A 21,591-nucleotide genomic window follows, 5' to 3' on the forward strand; every position below is an offset into this window, starting at 1 on the left:
CCCCCCCCCCCCTCGCCCCAGACGAATTACCAGATTTAACGACTGAATTTAACGGTACAAGTCTTTTAACCAACTGTGGGGCACTAGTGTAGCTGAAATCACAATGAAATGCGTTACGCGTCAATGGTTTTCTCGCTTGTCGCAGCCCGTCACGGTCGATCAGTTTCACGTAGTTCCGGTCTGATGGCCGACACATTTTCATCCCCCACCCCCACCCCGACACGTGCGTCTTTAAGGTGTGGTTTAGTAGCCCGCGGTCTTCACACTTGGGGACTATGCTACTACCTTTAGAGTCTCAAAAAACACAAAATACTAAGTGTCAAAATTATGTGACTGGCCGAGAAGAGAGTATGATATCTTTCCCATATGTTGCGGGTTCGAAACCTACGTTATCATAGTAAATTTTCTTGTTTTGTCACCCCCCCCCTTCCCCATCTAGCTGACCCCAGGTGGAAAAAGCCAGCTCACGTCACTGGCGTAGTTACGTCTTCTAGTAACGGTGGTGCAACTCAAATAATGACAACACCCTCACACCTTCTCGTGAATAGCGCTGTTGTCGCTGATAACCTTTGCCCTAGGACCTCACCGACAACAGGTCGAGAGAGCGATCGCGATGCGCAACCCATAATCTCTTCATCTGATACACATTATCTGGGCGCATCAATTATCTCCCGAGGCAAAAAGGAACCATATAAACAAAGCCTCGTTACATTTTTTTTCTGTCGATAATTGTGAGAATTCTATCATACTAATGCTTCGTTAATATGTTGTTAAGGTAAACATAGGGGTTACTTACAAACTAAATTAATCACCAGAACTTATTTTTGTTTATAAATCTATCTAAATCGTCCATAAAAAACTTGATAGGGTCGTTGGGGTACCGCAGAGTGGTGTGTCTATGTGTCGCATGGCGGCGCCCACCCCACTGTCCATACCTGACCACAGCCGTATGCCTTCTTCTAGGTGGCTCGCCTTGACCGTTGAAGATCTTCTAGGAACTCATGAGCCCTGGCCGGTGACCTTTACTTAAGGTCATACGCCCAGTGATGCCGTGTTAGCAGCAGCTGTTTGATTTTGTAGTTTTCTCTCCTAGAAGAGTTGCTGTCCACAGCTATCGAGCCTCATCTGCCCGGGGATTCGAACTCGGGACTTTTTAGCAACCATGAACTATATCGACCAGCACACACCGGCCCTTAATTTTTATGTGCTGAAGTCCAGAATTATAAGACTTCCAGCAAGCTAACGCCCCCCCCCCCAACACACCGACACGTTCATTCAAGAGTGGGACCGACCACATCACCGTAACATCTCCACGACAACCACTATCACGTTGTGTTTACCAACTCACTCATGACCCCCGGGCACCCTCTTTTTTTCTCCCCACCGGTGTACAAACGTTTTTTGTTTTTCTTTTCGTAGACATCTTTTCAAAACGATCCATGAGGGGGGGGGGGGTGTATGGGGGGGGGGGGGGGGCGAGGAAAAAAGAGTTCTCATCCCATCCACTTCTCGTTCACTTACCGCCTCCCCTCACCCTCACCACCTTTTCAATAAAGCTTGTCTGTCAAGACTAGCTCTATAATTTACAGCATCAATCTCCCCCCCCCCCCCGCCCTTCCCCCCCCCCCTCCTGTATAGACCTCCCCATCGTTAGCAAGATCACCGTCTACAATAGATTATTTGTCTTTCTCTGCTGGCTTTCCAATCAATACCCATCAATAGATCGAACATATTTTTTTTTGTTTGACGATCAAGCGACGCGATGACGCATGCCAGATTTTTTTTTCCACGCGTGAGTAAAATGCCAACGGCTCAAGTGTTGGGGGGAGAAACCAAACAGGCATCAATCGCACGTGAAAATTCCAGTCTGGCAGCTCGACCGTATCGAACGTTTTATCTGGCTAACTAACCGGAAACGTATCATGTACTGATTAGATCGAAAGCGGAACTAAACCGCCGATGGGCGTAATAAAATAGAAGGAATTACTGGGAGAAAGCGTGCATGGAATCAATACAACGTGCGGTATGTTTATGAAATCGTTATGTGCGTACTTGCTTGTTTGTATACAAAAAGAAATAAAAACAAAATGGCTGCCGGGTTTTTGTTTTTGGATAACTGTTGCTCGGTTTGAGCGTGCGTTCTGTCGAGATTGACGTCTGCTTTCCAGAGGTGCAACAGCGTGAGTTACGGGCCTTTTCGTGACAAGGATTGTTGTTAAAGCTAGTACATAAATTATTTCGGTTGTTTCGATTAGAAGATTGTTACAAAGATCGCAAGCCTACAAGGCGAGATAATAAAATAGAGAGTTTAAGATTAAGGTTTTTTAACTCATGATAGAAGAGTTACAATTGGATACTGTCAGCAAACCAAGTGGAAATTGGAACATTGGGTTAGGTTAAGGCTAGAGGATGTGTAAAAGTGGAAGGTCAGGATTTGTAGAAAGTGACGTGTGAAGTGGCACCACGTGGTTATATGGGCTGTGTCAGCGTCGCGTGTTGTCATGTGTAACGATGCAAACACGAGACGAGTACGATTTTACTCCTAGAGATTATAAATCCTTTCTGCGGATTTCTCACATTCTGGATACGTTCCACACAATGGCTGTCACCCTTCTTTAATTGTTCCATTCCAGTAATAGTCCTGTTTTTATTTTTCCACAATTTAAATTTGTCCCATTCCAGTAATAGTCCTATTTTTATTTTTCCACAATTTAAATTTGTCCCATTCCAGTAATAGTCCCATTTTTATTTTTCCACAATTTAAATTTATCGACTGGCCATAAAACCTCTAAGTCATGGGTTCCCAACCTGGGGGTCGCGACCCCCCTGGGGGTCGCGAAGGTCTTTTTGGGGGGTCGCCAACTGGTATACTAAACCTTAGTAGTTTGAAACAAAACATAAATATTTAGAAATTTTTTTGAAATTCGGCTTTATTAACATCACTGGAAATGTAATAGAGAAGAAACAAAGCGCATTGTACAAAGTTGTTCTCAGTCACGCATGTATACAATCTTCAAAACTAAAACGTCATTTGAGACAAGTCATTCGGAACACACACAAAAATATATGGAGTTCTTTCGTCGGTAAGAAGCTAGTTGCAAACGCCAGAGACTTGATCGAACAGGAAGTTTTCACCAGCATTAGTGCAAGCATCTAATGAAATCGCGATAGAAAATGCCAAGCAAAAAAAAAAAAAAAAAAATAGGAGAAAATCTGATCAAACGCTGCATGTACGTTAATGTTAAATAACACATTTTTATTGAAATTAAGCTTTCACCATTGTTTGCTTTTCAAGTTGATAAATCAACAGACGTGAGTTCGTGTTGGCAGTTGCTAGTCTGTGTCTATATTCATGCGGATAATAGCAAAGAAGAGTTGCTATTTTGTGAAGATAGCATGGAAAAAATAAATACTATTTTTTTTTTAAACGGGATGATTAAAATGGGTTAGAACGGCTGTGGGGGTTTGTACGGATGGTGCGCCATCTATGTTTAGCTCAAAATCGGGCTTTCAGAAAACAGAAAAGATTTAGCTCCCTAACCATTACCCTAACCAATCGACATCAAGAGTCCATTGCTAGTATAAGTCGTAAATTATATGAAATCTGGAGCCTTCAAAGAACTGAGCAAAAACATTAATATAGATCACGAAGTTCTGCTCTTTTACACTACAGTACGCTGGCTGTCAAACGAAATGTTGTAAATTGTGTTTTTGAATTGAAATCTGAAATCAAATTGTTCTTGAAAGTGCAAAGGAAACAAGACTTTTTGGTATACTTAAAACGACATAGAGTGGTTTAAGAGAGTATCATACCTAGCAGATGTGTTCGAACATCAAGGTAAGCTTAACCTGAAGATTCAGGGAAAATGAACGAATATTACAACTTTCCATGATAATCTCGGGGCATTTTTATCAAAGCTGCAAAATCGGTAAAGAAAATAAATCTTGGAAATATTGTTAATTTGAGAAACTCTGCGGTGTGGTAGATGAATCTGATTGGGAGATAATTAAAATTTTGAAAGAAGCGATTTATGGGCATTTTGAATCTCTTGAAAACGAACTGCATCGCTATTTCTCTGAGCTGAAAAAAGAGGAATCTGCATTTACGCATTATCCATGCTCTTCTTCCATTGATGTTGCCAGCATTCCCGATGAATTACAAGATGAATTCTTGGATTTGCAGAATGATTCCGAGTAAGATGAAAAACTGCAGACACAATTTTGGTGTAGTATTCACCATTCATACCCAAACGTAAAATTTATTGACTTTTCGAGAATATATTTTCAACACTATTCTTTGATTAAAAACAAAATTAAGATACTTATAATGACATAGGTTGGCGTTAAAAAAAATTTTTTAAATTAAAAACTTAACCACGAAGGTTTAGTGAATAGTATGCAATTTTACTCATGCTATTAAAACAGTTATCAAGAGTAGTTCATATTGAAAGTCTACTAGCAAATCTTATTATAGTGCTTATTACTTTCCATACTAATTTCGGCTTTTTAATTCTATGGGGGTCGCGGGTCACTTACTTTTTATAAAAGGGGGTCGCCACTCGAAAAAGGTTGGGAACCACTGCTCTAAGTGCTTGATTTACAAATGTCCCCTACAGCCAATGTCACCTACAACAAGAGTATCCTAATGTTGTTACCAACAACGAAGTCACGTACGGCAAATGTCCCCACAACAAATGTCCCCACAACAAATGTCCCCACAACACATGTCCCCACAACAAATGTCCCCACAACACATGTCCCCACAACAAATGTCCCCACAACACATGTCCCCACAACAAATGTCCCCTACAGCAAATGTCCCACAACAAATGTCCCCTACAGCAAATGTCCCCCACAACACATGTCCCCACAACAAATGTCCCCACAACAAATGTCCCCACAACAAATGTCCCCACAACAAATGTCCCCACAACAAATGTCCCCCAACAAATGCCCCCACAACAAATGTCCCCCACAACAAATGTCCCCACAACAAATGTCCCCACAACAAATGTCCCCACAACAAATGTCCCACAACAAATGTCCCCTATAGCAAATGTCCCATACTGAGCAGACAGGTTGTTGTGACGACCATTATTTAAACACATCTCTAATCTCTGTACCGGGCTAACCAAAACAAACCAGTACACACACACACGCACTCACTCACTCACTCACACACACTCACACACACACTCACTCACACACTCACATACACACACACACACTCACACACACTTCATCGCCTTGTCCATCAACACCCAGCCTCTATCTCCCCGCTAATCAATGACCAATAACCACGACAATGATAATCTTTTGAGTTCTCTTCACCAGCCCTTCACACCCCCTCCCCCTTCACCCAACCATGTTACATCACCAGGCAAGGGCCTCCGGTGTGTGACCAGCCCCCCCCCCCCCCCCACACACCAAAGATAACAGTGACGGTCTCGATCAATACCAGATGAGTACCATCAGAAAACAAGAGAACGAGAGTACTTACGTGGAGAAACTGACGGAATGTGTAAACTCTAATCCACAGCCGTAATCCTCCGCGAGTCTCAACATTCCCGAATATTCCAAACTCAGAAGAAGCACGCAACACACACAAAGGGTGGGAACCAATTTTCTTTTTAAAACACAAACTGGCAAATTGAGAATAATACGATGGGGGTGTAAGAAAAAAATTTGGCCACGTCGTGAAAAAAAATTGAAAAAATAAATCTGGTTAATCCGTTGAAGAATTTAATTTCGTAACGTGGCCTGGATTTAGCCTACAGAAGTGGAGGAGATGCAACGTGGTTTTCATCGTGAGCAGGGCATGGTCGTAGTAACTCCGGGCAAACCTAGATCTACTGGTGGAGTGACTTCACATTCTCTAGTTATCAACAGGCACGTTTTTCACTACACTGAGCTCGTGGAAGGCGCACACGCGCGCGCACACGCACACACATACACACACATCTCGTGCCGGGGTTTCAGTCCCCTCGCGCGAGACTTGCGCGCGCACAGGCGGCGGCGCAGGGTTCGCGCGTCTACTCTCTACCACCAGCGTGCAGTGTGGCTAAAAATAGCCCTGCTCACCCGACGTGATGTATCTATCATTAAAACACTCAAGTTTTGTAGATGAGATAAGGCAGACACAGATCAGGGCTCCATGTTGTATTGTTCCACGCCACCATGGAAACTGATACAAATAAATGGTGGCGCTGCTAGGGTTTTCTGGGTTGTTAGTTTTTTTTTTGTAAGGCGCGCGGGAGGAGAGGGGTTGTTCCCATCCCTTAATGATACCACAGCCATGCCAAATTATACATGTAATAAATATATAGGTAAATCGAGCAGCTGTATGTTACATCATACCAGTTGTTTTGTGTTCGGGAGACCAAGATGTCGGTTAACCTTTGTTCCGACAGGCATTCTTCACATCTTAACAATGGTTCATGACATCCCCCCCCCTCCATCATATACATCATGGAATTCTTCCTAGTAAAGAAGAATAGGCCTAGGGGGGGGGGGGGGAGAGGAAGATGGTGTGTACTGGCTAAATATGAAAACACGTTAAGTTTGTATGCTGGTAGATATTTTCTTATATGAAGTCAAGGTCTACAGATCTAAGACTTGTTGTTCCGAAGATCTAACAATACACAGCGTCATTTCAAAGATCTTAGATGTAGAGCTTCCAGTTAAAAGATCGTTTAATATAGAGGATCAGTTCAAAGATATGGAGATCATTTGTCCTTGAGATCTTTGTCCTGAGATCATTTGTCCTAGAGATCATTTGTCCTTTAGATAATTCGTCCTGATGTCATTTGTCCGTAAGATATTTTGTCTGGGATATTGAGTCTGAGATCATTTGTCCTGTCCCCATAGAATCAGTTCAAAAGATCTTTAGATATGAAACATCAGTTCAAAGTTTTTAAAATATGCGGCATCAGTTCAAAGATTCTGAGATATACAGAATCAGTTCGGGTTTTATTAGCAGATCCAAGTATAACAATCATATTTGTGAACAAAGGTAAGATCTTTTACCCAAGGAATTCTGTAAGATTCTAAGTCTTCGGTTCTACGGGTCTTAACCTCTACTGTATCAAAGATGCCCTATGACCTCTATAAAAAGATGTTAAATCACTACATCTCCTTCAGCTTATATTCTCAAAGATCTTCACCCACTACATCATCTGTAAAACGTTATTTCTCTGCACCCTCACATATCTTAACATCCTCTTTAGAAAGTTCTTAAGCTCTACACCGCCTGTAAAAATATCTTAAGCCATACACCCTCAATGATCTTAACATTCTCTTTAGAAAGATCTTAAGCTCTACACCGCCTGTAAAAATATCTTAAGCCATACACCCTCAATGATCTTAACATTCTCTTTAGAAAGATCTTAAACTCTACACCGCCTGTAAAAATATCTTAAGCCATACACCCTCAATGATCTTAACATTCTCTTTAGAAAGATCTTAAGCTCTACACCGCCTGTAAAAAGATCTTAAGCCCCACACCCTCAAGAAAACCTAACCACTACATCCTCTGTAAAAAGATCCTAACCCACTACACCCTCAAAGATCTTAACACACTGCATCCTCTGTAAAAAAAATATACTAAACCCTACGCCCTCAAAAGATCTTAACAAGCCCTACACCCTAAAAGAACTTCACCAGGGCATCCACCACCCAAAGATCCTAAGCCCTACGCCCTCAAAAGATCTTAACAAGCCCTACACCCTCACAGATCTTCACAACAGCACCCACCACCCAAAGATCCTAAGCCCTACGCCCTCAAAAGATCTTAACAAGCCCTACACCCTTACAGATCTTCACCCCAGCACCCACCACCCAAAGATCCTAAGCCCTACGCCCTCAAAAGATCTTTACAAGCCCTACACGCTCCAAGAACTTCACCACAACATCCACCACCCAAAGATCTTGAACCAGACGCGTGTGGACGCACATCTCCGGGCCCTGATTTCTAAGCACGTCCAACTGGCCAGCCAACCCCCATCAAATTACGCTGACCAGCAGGTTTCTTCTGGGGCTTCTCTAGACCATCTATTTAATTAGAGTCGGGTAACGAATGATGGAGGGCGAGACGATCCTAGGATATATATGTATTACACAATATCGAGGAAAGGAAAGGAGGTGGAATGTTGGAGGCTGAATAATGAATACTCCCTAATACAGTATTTCTGACGTTAACAAAGAATACTTTATACAACAGCTTTAATAACATCAACAGAAATGAATACTCCCTACTACAGTATCATAGACGTTAATAACAATGAATACTCCCAACCATAGCTTTTGCTACGTTATTAGCAATGATTACTCCCTACATTTTTTTTTTGACGTAAGCAAAAACGAATACACCGTATCGCTGCATTAGTGACGTTTCAAACATCTTTTCATGTCCTGTCCTGGCCTTTAGTGCAGATAGTTCAAGTAACTAATCAATGACGCTGACTCTAGGATTTTTCAATCCCAACGGATTCGAAAGGTTGGGTTAAAAAAAACAAATCTATGTAATTTTAATGTTATTAGTAGTCGACTACTGGAGTAATGCGTGTCGAACTCTGAAACTGGCTGTTTAGTCTGTTTTCGCGCGACGTCATTTCACCATGTGATAATCGTTAAATGACGTCATACGACACATGATTATGACTCATATGCGCTATGTGACGTCATATGGCAATTGACTACGTGAATCAAAATTTGAGGAGCTTTGGTCTAGTATTGAAAAATAAAACAATGACACGACGTTATTTTCAAGATGAGTTACATGGTTGCTATGGTGATTATCTACATGCCCTGAAATAAAATATGCTTCCTCTTTGTATCCTAAATAACCATGCATGTGAGTTGTTTGGTATTTTGTAATGAAATGTGATCAATTATAGAGGATGTGACAAAAATGTGATCAAATGGGGTGGATGGGACAAAAGATGTGATCTTATCAGTGGATGTGAATTTTAAAAATGTGATAAGTCAAGATGCTATGATTTAAGAAAATGTGGTCAAATCAAGTGGTTGTGACTTAAGAAAATGTGGTGTCAAGGGACTGTGACATGTGACTCTGACTTGTCACTGTGACTTGTGGCTGTGACTTGTGGCTGTGACTTGTGACTTGTGACTTGTGACTTGTGACTTTAGACTGTGACTTATGACTTATGACTTGTGACATGTGACATGTGACATGTGACTGTGACTGTAACTGTGTCTGACATCATCCAAGCATCTGGTCAGCACCAGACAACCCATGTACTGACCAGAGAGTACTTGAAGCAACTGGACACTGGTCATCACTAGCAGTGAATTGATTGAGTCTCCCCATATTCCGACGTGCGCTCTGACGCAGATGGGCTGTAAGTACCGGACCCAGAGAAAGGGCAGACAAGCAAATTGTGGGGAGTTACCCAAGTCCCTGGGGTCGGGGTGGAACAGCTGAGCCCTAGGCGGTGCTCGGTGGGGGAGGGGGAGGGGATACATTGAACAGGTAGGAGGGGAATGGGGTGGGATTTTTAACTGCTGGTGCTGGGTTAAAAATAGCAAAGGTCAATGAACATGATTAGCACTTGGGGCAGACTTGACTGTTGATGTGGGCAGATAAATTCTGGACAGGCTTGACTGGACTGTTGACGTAAACAGCTAAATTCTGGACAGACTTGACGGTTGATGTGGACAGCTAAATTCTGGGCAGACTTGACTGGGTTTTTTATTGTTTGCGTAACAAATAATGTACTCCTACTTAACAACTTTTAACAGCCTCTTTGGTAATCGTGAACATATTGTTACAATTCTAACGTGATTCCTAGAAGGTTTATGTAATATGAGGGAGTCAAAGTATAATGAAAATTCATTTAGAACTATATGGGTTTGGGTGGGTCAGACTGACATACGTTTGTGTACCGTGAATTTTTACGTGGCATAGAGTACAATTGATCTTACTAGGCGCCATTTTTTTTCTCGATTTTATACTTTAACTTCATCATAATGTAACTTGTTTTTAATAAATACTAAACATTTATGTAATTTGAGTTTGTTGTTTTTAACAACGTGTTGGCCTTATTTTCATTCGGTCTTTTTTATGTCGGCCTTTTTCCTGTCGGCCTTTTTCCTGTCGGCTTTTTTCCTGTCGGCCTTTTATCCGTATCTGCCTATTGTCTGGATCCCCCTTAAAATCCCTACACAAGTAAGAACTTAATCATGTCTATAAACAAGCTATTGTATTGTATAATATGTGCAAGGTACCTCAGCAGTTCTCCTCGTTAAAAAACGTAATGATATAAACAAGCTTATGTGTGAGGCGGTCTGGACCAACACAACGGACAACGATGCTAGAGCTCCTGTTGGTGTCAAACTGTCAGACAGCTGTCAGACAGACGGCAGGTGGGGGAGGGGGGTGGGTCATTGTGGTGTGTCTTAGTGCCAGGCACCAGTGGGTTGTACTGAGCTCTTGTGGGGAGGGGGGGGGGGAATAATGTAGTAGACGTCTATTCCCTGGTTAGTTGGGGGTTGGGTGAGTTTATTAGTTTATTATTGGAAATGCGAGTCACGTTGATATTTTCGGGCTTTTTGTTTCGTCGTTTAGAAAAGAGCATCACATTTTTTTAAAATACAAGTTACGAAAACAAAAATAAAAATAATGTGTGATTCTAAAATAACCCCATTAGATCTTCCTCCACCCTACCCACCAACCCCATAGGATCTTCCTCCACATGATCCACCGACCCCATTAGATCTTCCTCCACCCTACCCACCAACCCCATAGAATAGGATCTTCCTCCACCCTACCCACCAACCCCACATGATCTTTCTCCACCCTACCCGCCAACCCCATTAGATCTTCTTCCACTTGATCCACCAACACCATAGGATCTTTCTCCACCCTACCCACCACCCCACATGATCTTTCTCCACCCTACCCACCAACCCCACAGGATTTTCCTCTATTTTACCCACCAACCCCATTCCTCGTACATAAAAACTTCGTTCACTTTTTAAAAAGCGTTTAAAAGCAACTCAAAACAATTTATTTTACGTACAAAAATAACATTTTTTTAAACTTCGCAAATAGAAGGGAGGTAAGAATGATTTAATTTTTTTTAAAGGGGAGAACACTAAGTTTGCACAAAAGGTAAAGACAACTCTGCCGTGTTTATATAAACAGTTCAGGGCTTTGCAAAGTCGATTAGCTGTGTCTAAATTTTAACCTTTAACCCTGGTATAAAGTACCACCAGGATCTCCTAACCTGAGGTTTAAGTACTGTGTGTAACCTATACGTAAATAGAGTGGTTCAAGTCCTGTGTTATGCTATCGTCGTGTATTGATAAACGAGTAACAAAGCCAGTCTGACAACGTACATTAATAAGGACAAAATCATACAAGGGCGTAGTTGTTGAGTTATCTCTCCTAGAGGATTGGCTGTCTCCAGCTAACGAGCCTCATCTGCCCGAAGGTTTGAGCTTTACCGACTCGACCACGCCGACCCCCTCCTTTCCTGTAATTCTTCTTTTATGAGGTGCAAACTTAGCCGATGACTCTATACTATCTATAGAATGTTGGTGTTTTACGAGTTGATTTTCGTTAACGAATGGGATCTGCCGCGCTTGACTGAACAGGATGAGACTAGCATTGCAGACATGGACTAGATACATTTTTGACCATTTTAAAATCCATACATATAAAAGTCAATGCTCCTGTTTAAAAAATTACCCAATAAAGGAATCTATACATCTGCGGTAAGCAAGTGATGAAACTGTAATAATACTAATATTAAAATCATTTTTAGTGATTGTTAATTGAGAATCCTAATCAGTTATTTACCACTCCGCAAAGGCGTAGCGACCCTTCCAGGCGCCCGAGGACAAACTTTCAATTTGGCGCCCCCCCCCCCCCACCCCCTCGGGAGCAAATTTTCAATTTGCATCCCCCCCCCTTCAAACTTTTGATTTGCACCACCCCCCCCCCCCAACTTTTCGTTCTCCACCCCCCCCCCTTAAACTGCAAAAATGACACTTTAATTTGTTTTTACAACCCATTTTGGTGCCCCCTAAGGTCGGCGCCCGGGGACATATGTACCCCCCTGCGCCCCCCCCCCCCCCATTGCTAAGCCTCTGCCACTCGGTAACCTTTGACCTCACGTGTCTGAGATCTCCGGATATTCTCACCTAAACGACAAGCCGTTGATATAAGTATAATACATGGGTAATTGCCGCAAGTGTTATCGTCTCGCTAATAGACCATTCATCAAATTTTTCCATAAGCGACAGTGTTTATTGTTTCCGTGAAACCCTTGAAACCCTGCCAAATACTGTCAAGCCTTCCCCTCTGCTGTATTTGTTACTTGTTGTGTTGGAGTTTGTTGTTGATCTATATTTATCCTGTACTCACTGTGACTGATCATGTGACGTTAAACTAGACAACATGGCGGTTAGTTGTATTACACAGCCTTTAAAAAATTGTTATCTTTGTACAAAGGCTAAACTGTTTAAAACTTTTGAATTGAAAAAAAATGGGCTCAAAATTTTTCACGATTATTTGTTAATGACCGGATCCTGACAGTTGCCGACACCCCCCCCCTCTCCCCCCAGTTCAGCCAGCTAAACATCACATGGGAAGATGAAGGTAGCATAGGAAAATCATTGCGCCCCCACGAACGTTTCAAACATAAGTAGTCTTATTCGGGTTGCCTTTAAAGTTTCTGTTGTCATTGCGTACTTGAGATTTGCAGATGAACGATTGTGGTTCGTTGTGTGTGTCCTTGGCATAGGGTGTCCTTCAAGAGACGTCATTTGCTAGAAGTGACCAAAGAACAGTAGTCTGGACATGACGACAACGCTGCACGTCACGACTCAACACTGTACTGCTAACGACAATATTTGAACGTCACAAGCAAAAAATGTCCTAAATTGACGACAGTCATCTAAAGCCATCAACGAACGTGTCCTAAAATCACATCAATCATCGGACGTCACTAGTAATGTTCTTAATGACGTCAAAATTTGGACGTCACCTGCAAACAATGTCCTAAAATGACGTCAATCATGTGACGTCGCAAACGAACAAAATACTAAAATGACGACAACTTTCGCACGTCAACAGCGAACAATGTCGTAAAATTATTCCACCCCTTCACGTTACCAGCGAACAATGTCGTAAAATTATTCCACCCCTTCACGTCACCAGCGAACAATGTCGTAAAATTATCCCACCACGTCACCAGCGAACAATGTCGTAAAATTATCCCACCACGTCACCAGCGAACAATGTCGTAATATTATCCCACCACGACACCACCGAACAATGTCGTAAAACCATCCCACCCCATCACGCCATCAAGCAGCGAGTCAGAAGACCGGGTGTCAGGGAATCTGTGGTGCCTTCTTGTCCCACTCCGTGTAACCTTGCTACTGGCTCACCAGGCTCGCAGTGGCGGGCAGGAATTCGATGGGGTGCCAGTAAAAAACGTTCACAACAACACCCTCGGGAATGGCACGGACCACCCTTCTGGTGGTGGGTAGATGCAGGAAAACGAGTAGGGATAAGGTACACAACGATAGGATCAACTGATAAGAAATGATACACTAGACGCAACACATTCCTTAACAAACAGCAAAGTACCAATACCAGCAATAAAAAAAGCCTATACATATATGTATAGCCTATACATATAATTTACTTGAGCAAGTTCTGTGTGTATATATTCTGGTTAAAGATACACTGTATATACATTAAATATATATATATATATATATATATATATATATATATATATATATATATATATATATATATATATATATATATATATATATATATATATATATATATATATATATATATATATATATATATATATATATATATATATATATATATATATATATATGAGGTGTTTTCTAACCTTTGATTGGCATATGTACAATCTGCCGAGTGGTAATTTTTATGTCTAAGATTTGTTTTCAAAATAGGAATTTAGAAGTTAACAGGAGTTGTATTTCAAAGAGATTTGTTATTGTAATTTATTTATTTTTAATGCCAATGATAACAATTTGATGTCTATCAAGATCCAGGCCAAGAGATATGAAACGTATGAGAACTTACCGCACTGTTGAGTTTTTCAGCCTCTTCGTCTGATGAAGAGTTCGGGTTTCGGAAAGGCATTTCGTTTTTTGTTTTAATAGCTTGTTTCGTAAATAGCTATTCGCTGTTGTAGTTTTTAACGTATTTATATTAATAATAATTAGATCTACTGGTCATTTTTTAAAAATGGCCTTTGGTGTGATAGCTGTTTCCAAGTTCTCAACGTCTGCAAACGTTTACACATCTTGAAGAATCGGAGAAAACAACCGAACACGTTTAGGTTTTAGCCGTGTTGTTGTATAACTGTCACAAAAACGGGGGTTTACTATACTGCAGTTTACAGCTATATTGCGGTTGATGGCGTCACAAAATTATTTCTTTTACAACCCGCTAGTAAGGTCAATGATGACATAGGCTCATTACAGAAGATGGCTTTTGTGCTTAAATTAACTTTCTGTTCAGCTTTTAATCATTGTTAATTAGATCTTCATTAGTATCTGCCGTTTGACCTCAGACAACCCCAGCACGGAGCTTTCAAAGCCCGCCTAGTCACGTGACTAATCAATTGTTCTCTAATTATCTACTTTCATTATCTACAGCAATAATTATTATTGGACTGTGACAGTTGGTGTGCACCTTACAACATAACACCAGTAAGCTACCTTTTAATTCTCCATTGCGTGTTTTTTTTTAAACAGTGCAATCGCGGAATCATGGTATCGTTTGCTAATTATTTTGCAAACTTGATATTCTTTGTTCGTATTGTAATACTGAAAGGTGTATCCTCCAACACAACGACGTACTAAGTGTCAGCATGTCATGAGCCATATGGCCTGTTGACTCCTACTTCAGCCTACTTTTCTTTCTAGGTGGGCTTCAATAACCTTTGTTCACCTAAGAATAACCTGCAAGGCAGCAGGTGTTTGCATTGGAGTTTTTTCTCCTAGTTGGGTTGCTGTTCCCCAGCTATCGAGCCTCATCTGCCCATTTGGTCCGAACTCTGGACTTTTGGACTCGTACGCTCTCACTCCTGACTAAAACTCCATCAAAGTCCGACTTCAACGACCTTAAGGACACACACCTCCGTGCGGTAATTCCAGACAACAGGAATTTCACTTTGTTGGCTCAGAACAACATAACTATTCAAAATGGGGACGGAAGGTCTATGTGTTTTGTATATTTTGTTGACCTTGAACTTCAAACTTAACTGCGTTTGCCGGAGCATACAAGCTTAAAGATTGTCCAGCTTGACCAGTGATAGACTCAAGCTTAATGATTGTTCAGCTTGATCAGTGAAAGACTCAAGCTTAATGATTGTCCAGCTTGACCAGTAATAGACTCAAGCTTAATGATTGTTTAGCTTGACCAGTGATAGACTCAAGCTTAATGATTGTTTAGCTTGACCAATGATAGACTCAAGCTTAATGATTGTTTAGCTTGACCAGTGATAGACTCAAGCTTAATGATTGTCCAGCTTGATCAGTGATAGACTCAAGCTTAATGATTGTTTAGCTTGACCAGTGATAGACTCAAGCTTAATGATTGTTTAGCTTGACCAGTGATAGACTCAAGCTTAATGATTGTTTAGCTTGACCAGTGATAGACTCAAGCTTAACGATTGTCCAGCTTGACCAGTGATAGACTCAAGCTTAAAGATTGTCCAGCTTGACCAGTGATAGACTCAAGCTTAACGATTGTCCAGCTTGACCAGTGATAGACTCAAGCTTAATGATTGTTTAGCTTGACCAGTGATAGACTCAAGCTTAATGATTGTCCAGCTTGACCAGTAATAGACTCAAGCCTAATGATTGTCCAGCTTGATCAGTGATCGACTCAAGCTTAATGATTGTCCAACTTGATCCGTGATCACCCTGCGCCTATCAATCAACAAATAGTTTGTAACAAAAATTAGACGGTGTTTTTCTCAACGTGGCCTCATATTCCATCTAGATATACCACATGTCTTCATAATTTCTCTGCACCTTTGTCAAGGTTGGGGCGTTGGAAAAAAAAACATAATGTCTTATAATTGTTGTCACACCGCCTGCTCCCATCCGTCATACGTGTTGTGTGTACACGCTGTTTGTTGATGTTTGTCCAACTCGTGCCACCAGTTCACACAGAAGCGCATCATGTTTGTTTGGTTTAAAAAAACATGATTCTACTACCAATTGTTTATGAAACAAATTTTCTTTTTTTTTTTATTTAAAGACTTGATTTTACTAACTGCATTCATTTCCTTTTTAAATAATTACTAACTATTTTAACTCTTTTGATCTTGAAATTTTAAGATTTATTGTCGTTACGTTTCGACCATAGGTCTTCGTAAAAAATTAGCCTATAATAATAAAGTGTAATTAATATCGAACGATTTTCACATTTTTATTTATTAGAGAAGTTTTGTCTCACACGAAAGTTGTTTTATCTATGTTGCTTTAGCTATTGTTGTATTTCGCACATGATTTACGTATTTTTTATCGTTATAAGATTACGTATTAAATATTGACATTATTTTTATGACACGCTTTGGGTGACCGAATTTAGTTTTTCTCACAAACGACAAACTGGCAGCCTTAGAGGTGACTTTTTGCTAACAACGCCAGCGGTTCATAAAACCATTTACCTGGCCATGCATTATCTCGAGTACATCTACATGGCGAAACCACTAGCGCAGATGGCACTCAAACGTCAGACGTCAACTCCCCCAGAAGAATTTACTACACCGCTGCGATAAGCTCATGATTTACAGCATCCATTGTTGAACGGTTTTTAGATTTAAAGAACAAAAAAAAAACAAAAAAAAAAACAATTGAATTTTTTTTTTGGGCGGAAGTTGACCTTTGTACAGAAACCGGAAGTTGTCAGGGTGTTGTTTACATCCTTCACACGTTCTGGGCAAGAGCTCACCCCCGCGTGTACTTTCTCATTAGACTGAGTCGTGTGTTTATGACAGCGTGCCTGACACCCGTCAGGTGATGTATCTTATCTCCGCAGCTAATAACAAGCGGTGCAAAGGTTGGCTGGGCCGAGACATCGACTTATTAACAACCACCTCGCTTCATCGGCGTAGTAAAGGGTGGGACAAGTGGGGCTCAATATGTGATCTAGGGACGTGAATAAATGACGCCTCGCTTTTACCCTATTCCCCTCCACGCTCGTCAGAAAAATCGTCATGCCCCCCCCCCCTCATACACACACAAATTGCACAACATCGTCCTAAGCCCCTCCCTCATCACATATTGTTACATTCTCAACCCCATGACCACCTAGTGGTCAAAACAGACTGAATAAGCCGGTTTATCAACGCCTATTGTGATGTATTTGAAATTAAACCACATAAATTAAGGTCATTTTCCTGAGTGGAAGAGGATGGAGAAGAAGAAGTAGAGCGAATCTGTGGATGTGTTCACAGCATTTGAAGGCATTGTGTGGCACATTTACTTTTCTAACATGACTGCGATAAAGGCAGCATGACTTTAAGATGTCTAGACGTTTGAATCGAGTCAACATTATCGCCCTACGAGGTTCCGAGCCAATCCAAAATTACTGAGTTGGGAAAGACGGGTTAGTTTACCCACTTCCATATCATAAGACAGACCCCCCTCTCCCCCTAAAATGACCTTAGTAACCTCAGACACCCCCCCTTACTCTAAAACCCTTCTAATGTAAATAAGCGTGTTTTTCATTCATTCTTTTTTTAACTACGTCATGTTTCTCTATCCCCAACCCTTCCCTTCTAACACATTGCTTCAACAGTGTGAACCCCAGCCCCCACTAAATGTGTGTCACGCCATTAATGGACAACCCAACCATGTGCTTCTCAGAACAAATAAACTCTTGAACTTAAAAACATCAGACACCTGCACACATTTTACTTTCTGGACGCCAGAAAACCTTGCTACGCCACCGCTTCCTAACAACAGGCAATTTTCTTATCCGCATTAATATGATCTTGACATTACTCTAAATTAATCAAGAAGCGCAATTTATCTACGTCAATATTTTCTCTTCTTTTTTTCCCCCTGGTGTATTTATTTTCCCGTGCATGTTTTCTGTATCTATGAGTTGTTGTTATTTGCAGTTCCTCCCCCAGCGCTAGTGTAAACATGGAAAACACGACACCCTTCACCAGCTACCACTGGCATTCTGCCACCCTTACCTGTCTCCTGCAGAGTCTGGTACCAGGTGAGGCAGTAACCGGATTGATTTCTCCCTACCCATAATTCGCTTCGTGATCATAAAGTCGCCTGCGCAACCGGAAATGTTAAACGGAGAAAATTACCGGCATACGGAGTATCTCAGTCCAAGATCGGAGACAACATTGATAAGTATCGACTACTTTTTACTTGTATGGAAACGTCGGGCAAACGGTCATGGCCGTCGGCCTTGTCTTATCTGTTATTCGCCTCTTACGTGATAATTTCGCTATTAAGTTTATCATGAAACTAATTTTTTGCAAGATGTTGGCCATGCGAATGTATGTAGTAACAAGTACTTTTAGAGAGAGAAGAAACAGAGATCGATGGCATGAGATGGAAGAAATGGGTGAAATACAAATCCAAGGCTCCAGCCGAAGATTGTCGGTGAAGGCGGGGAAACGATAAAAACAAAGAAATTTAAACAATTCTAGTTTTACCTGGGCTATTGTAAAGAACTGTGTTCGTTATAATATTCAGTGAACTTTTAAATGATATTTTATCTGACGATGGCGTGTCTGTGTGAGTGTGTGTGAGAGAGAGAGAGACAGAGGGTGATGGGAGCGGGGTTCTGATCAAATACTATTGGCCGAAATTCCACTGATTTTCTAGGGGGGGGGGGGTGGAAAGACTTAGTGACGATGTGTGACGACTGCGAAAGGGGGGGGGGGGAGAGATTTATAAAGCAGGCTATACCGACACAATTATGCCTTTGGAAAGATCATGTTAGTGACCGCATTATTTTTACCGCACTTGCGCGTATTAAAACCTTTGCTTTTTGTGAAATGTAGTTAAAAATTAAGTCAATAAACTCAAAGTTTTCCGAACACCGTAAATATTTTTGAAAGAAATCGCTATTTAAAAAAAAAATTGCCAATTTGAAAAAGAGAGGATAGGCTGACATATGATGTCATTTTAGGGGGATGGCTTTTTATGACGAAGAGTGGCAATGAGGAGGTAAAATTTGTTTTTAAACGTGTGACGTCATTTGTATATGACCCGTTAGTTGTTTTTTAAATATACCTTAGTGCAGCAAGGCAACCTAGTGATATTAGTTAATAGGTTCAACAAGCCAACCTAGTGATGTTAGTTAATAGGTTCAACAAGCCAACCTAGTGATGTTAGTTAATAGGTTCAACAAGCCAACCTAGTGATGTTAGTTAATAGGTTTAACAAGCCAACCTAGTGATGCTAGAGGTTCAGCAGCTAGTTCAGAGGTTTAACAAGCCAACCTAGTGATGTTAGTTAATAGGTTCAACCCAACCTAGTGATGCTAGTTAATAGGTTCAACAAGCCAACCTAGTGATGCTAGAGGTTCAGCAGCTAGTTTAGAGGTTTAACAAGCCAACCTAGTGATGTTAGTTAATAGGTTCAGCAAGCCAGCCTAGTGATGTTAGTTAATCGGTTCAGCAAGCTAACCTAGTGATGTTAGTTAATAGGTTCAACCCAACCTAGTGATGCTAGTTAATAGGTTCAACAAGCCAACCTAGTGATGCTAGAGGTTCAGCAGCTAGTTCAGAGGTTCAGCAAGCCAACCTAGTGATGTTAGTTAATAGGTTCAGCAAGCCAGCCTAGTGATGTTATTTAATAGGTTCAACCCAACCTAGTGATGTTAGTTAATAGGTTCAACAAGCCAACCTAGTGATGTTAGTTAATAGGTTTAACAAGCCAACCTAGTGATGCTAGAGGTTCAGCAGCTAGTTCAGAGGTTTAACAAGCCAACCTAGTGATGTTAGTTAATAGGTTCAACCCAACCTAGTGATGCTAGTTAATAGGTTCAACAAGCCAACCTAGTGATGCTAGAGGTTCAGCAGCTAGTTTAGAGGTTTAACAAGCCAACCTAGTGATGTTAGTTAATAGGTTCAGCAAGCCAGCCTAGTGATGTTAGTTAATCGGTTCAGCAAGCTAACCTAGTGATGTTAGTTAATAGGTTCAACCCAACCTAGTGATGCTAGTTAATAGGTTCAACAAGCCAACCTAGTGATGCTAGAGGTTCAGCAGCTAGTTCAGAGGTTCAGCAAGCCAACCTAGTGATGTTAGTTAATAGGTTCAGCAAGCCAGCCTAGTGATGTTATTTAATAGGTTCAACCCAACCTAGTAATGTTAGTTAATAGGTTCAACAAGCCAACCTAGTGATGCTAGAGGTTCAGCAGCTAGTTGATAGGTTCAGCAAGCCAACCTACTTATACTCGTCCTCTCAACCTAGACACACTTAAGACTACGGCTTTGAGTCGCACATCTTCAACAAAGCCGGTCGATTTGAAAATTCTCAAAGGTCAGTCGGCTGTCATTGATTGAAAAAAATCTTTGGTTTGCGAAACAATGCTCGAGGGTTTTTTTTCTAGTGCAGCAATATTTGAGGCGGGGTGGTCTAGTGTTAGAACTCGCTTTTAATTGCACGAGATTTGAACTGGAGAAAGTCTAATGGAAACTATCATGGCGGGATGAGTACGAGGAATGCACATTCTACATCCTTTTGGATCTAACACCTACATGTTTCTTCTTCTGGTTTGTGTTTCTGGCGTTAAGAAAAATTATAGAGCATTGAATTAAATTGATTTATTCAATGTATTTACGTGACTGGCGACAGTTTAATATTTTTATATAGACCCTTGTTATCTTAATAATTGTAGAATTCTGCTATTTAGAGTATGATTCTTTATTATTATTTTTTTTATTTACAAAGAAAAGAAGCAGATTGCAATAGATTTCTTAACGCAGGGCATCATATGCGAGAAAGCACGACGATTTACGGTGAGTTGCTGACGCAGATTCCGTGCACTACCGTGGACGTAGCATGGGAAGATTTCTTTCAAACAAGTCGAGTAGGGTTTGACAACTTCAGAAAAAGACGGGCTTTTGCTCGGCTGTCGTGCACGGTGAGTCAGCAACTTGTGATGTGAATGCAGCTGAGGTTTATCTCAACGCGATATCAGAACTGGCAGAGGCTAAAAGGCACATCTTCAGTATTCAACTATGACTTTTCTGAAAGAAGATGCCGAATATAAAGAGAAGGCGATATTATGCCACAAACCCATGAAGGTTACACTCATTCTCGCACTACACTCCAACACATTAAGTTTATTTCTGTACATTCTCTTTTATTATGTTTTTATACACGATTAATAATTTATATATAAATATACTTTTTATTAAAAAACTCGTAACAAAAACAACAGGGGTGTCATTTGGGGCGGGACTTGAAAGGATTAATTACATTCAAATCAATGACAATAGGGGAAATTGCTTTGAGATACAAGCAAATGGACATGCGAGAAAGGATACGGAACTAATTAAATTCGTATCTCGAGGCCC

At 41.0% G+C, this 21,591-nt stretch overlaps 1 protein-coding gene across 1 annotated transcript in view; it reads right to left on the reverse strand.

Moving 5' to 3' along the window:
* The window catches only part of LOC131929432 (G protein-activated inward rectifier potassium channel 3), a gene marked incomplete at its 3' end in the record, with an annotated part of 64,707 nt that extends 58,791 nt beyond the window's left edge, over nucleotides 1-5,916 (reverse strand). The window contains 1 exon segment of the mRNA XM_059285635.1: nucleotides 5,501-5,916.
* Between the last annotated feature and the right edge of the window lie 15,675 nt (nucleotides 5,917-21,591).

The sequence above is a fragment of the Physella acuta genome, unplaced genomic scaffold, assembly GCF_028476545.2.
Source record: "Physella acuta isolate Inbredline_101_S28 unplaced genomic scaffold, ASM2847654v3 ptg001627l, whole genome shotgun sequence".
NCBI lineage: Eukaryota > Metazoa > Mollusca > Gastropoda > Physidae > Physella > Physella acuta.